The sequence below is a fragment of the Odontomachus brunneus genome, unplaced genomic scaffold, assembly GCF_010583005.1.
Source record: "Odontomachus brunneus isolate Ranch 3 - 2012 unplaced genomic scaffold, Obru_v1 Obru_scaffold_077, whole genome shotgun sequence".
NCBI classification, from domain to species: Eukaryota; Metazoa; Arthropoda; class Insecta; order Hymenoptera; family Formicidae; genus Odontomachus; species Odontomachus brunneus.
The window spans coordinates 244,251-246,584 of record NW_022639527.1 but is presented as its reverse complement, the minus strand read 5'-3'; the positions used below and the strand labels follow the sequence as shown (position 1 = coordinate 246,584).

Genomic DNA, 2,334 nt, shown 5'->3' with positions numbered 1-2,334 from the left:
CATATGTATATATATATTCATATATATATATATATGTACATATATATATATACATATGTATATATATATTCATATATATATATATATGTACATATATATATATACATATGTATATATATATTCATATATATATATATATGTACATATATATATATACATATGTATATATATATTCATATATATATATATATGTACATATATATATATACATATGTATATATATATTCATATATATACATATATATACATATATATATATACATATGTATATATATATTCATATATATACATATATATATATATATATACATATACATATACATATATATATACATAAATAATTGGTGGTACAAAATTTACAATATTAGTGAAAACTAATAAAAGGAGATAAATAGCTATGAGAAAATATTAATATATAAATTAAAATAGCTATATATTTTACAATTTCCATATAATATTATTTTACAATATTACATAATTTAACCCGTGGGTATACTGTGTCTATTTTGTCCGCAGTAAATTTTCATTCTTGAATATGTTTGAAAGGGAGGCTAAGTTGACCCAGGTTTTTTCCCCTAAAAAAGTAGGTAGTGGAGACTATTCGCACGCGACGGGATTTGGGCCCAGGTTAGTCTGCTCCAGACCAGCAAGCAGATAATGTCGCTCTTGTGCCCAAAAGGACTTAGTATACCCTCGATGTTAGAATTTTCGGAAGTGAGTAAATTTCCATTTTTCTATCATTTTCTTACATTCTGGAATACTTATTTAGTGAAATAATTTTTTTAAGCTGCCCAAATGTAAACGGCGCAGTTTTTGTCCATTAAGTGCAGATAAAAGCTTAGTATTGCTGTATAATGTGCGAAAGACCTATGTGCGACGACCCAACGTACACCTTTTTGTAACGATTGTTTCATATAAAGACTATTTTTGTAATCCTTTATGAATGAAAACTTTAAAGTTTCTTGTATTACTGGATAAAATTACTTCAACTTCAGGTTTCAAAATAATTATACTTTTTGAAACTGCTGCAATTATCCAGTATTTTTAATACTGAAAATAAGTAATTATCAATGATTCTTAGTATGATATTTCTGTAAGGGAAGTATGCATGTTTTCGAAAAATTATAATCAGAAGTACATAACTCTAGAATAACTTTTTTTTTTATACTCATGAATATAAAATTATGAATATAAAATTTTATACTTATATACAAAGTTATGAATTTTTAAACAAATTCCTATTTTTTTTAAACTGCTTCAAAATTTTCATTTTTCCTAATTAAATCTGTAAATTTGACTCAAGTAGCAATATAATTTCGATGTATATTAAAATAGAGACTTCAAAAAGTATCCTAGAATTTTCTTAGATTTTTTAAAAGCTTAGAATAATTAAAAAAATAGTCACGGATAAGAAATGGACTCAGTGCGCCCTCGAATGGTGCGAAAATCAAGTGTGTGTGGGAGGTTTAAGTTATATCATCTAGTTACGATCGTTTCATCTTTCTCTTTCTCTATACGAATTTATTATTATTATAAAAATTTCATTTTATATTTCTACCGAGACTGATATTTCATATGCATATACACATGCAAATAAAGGAGGATATAACCTTTATAGGGGAGTTCCGTTCGGGAATCGTTTCATATTTATATTTTTTTATGTTTTTTTTTCGTAGAAACCGAAAATCATCAGTATAATAACGCTAGACTTAAGGAAAAAAAAAAAAAAAAAAAATATATATATATATATATATATATAAAGTGGAAAAAATGTTATTCACGTCGTTATAGAATCATTGTCAGAACAGAATCATGCTGCAATAATTTAAAAATTAATTCGAAGTTGGACTAAATACGAAGTAATATTGCATCATAAAATATTAATTAGATTATATTTTTCATTATAACATTAAAGCGACCACTGCAACTCGATATATGAGCATTGCGAGCCACGCCACGTGGCAAATTTCAAGAGCGAAAATAAATAAAAAGAAAAAACATCTGTATATATACATATTAATACGTATATATATACAGTGTGTCTCATAAGTTCGGCAACGGCAAGAAAACTCGGCGGGGGAGCATTTTAGAGAAAAATGTTTTGAATAAAAGTTGTAAGGCTTAAAAAGTTGCATTTAATGACAGTAGTTACTTGACTTAAGATGACGTCGCCAAGGTCAGGACAAGATCAACTTTGCTTTTTTAAATAGAAATACATATTTTTTATTACGGCATTTTATTCTACGTGAAAAAGCAAACAACTTTTGTTTGAAAAAATTTTTTATACGATCTCTATTTTCTAAGATATTTACGTAAATATCTACAAAATTATTG

General features: G+C 25.7%; 1 protein-coding gene across 4 annotated transcripts in view; it reads left to right on the top strand.

The window, feature by feature from the left end:
* Positions 1–2,334, top strand: part of LOC116847340 — a 15,589-nt gene that overhangs the window by 2,208 nt on the left and 11,047 nt on the right. For 3 of the 4 annotated variants that reach the window (XM_032822252.1, XM_032822254.1, XM_032822255.1), the window contains exon 3: positions 585–714. The gene's annotated coding sequence lies outside the window, so the exon portion shown is untranslated. The remainder of the gene's footprint in view (positions 1–584; positions 715–2,334) is intronic. The other variant, XM_032822256.1, reaches the window with a different exon arrangement.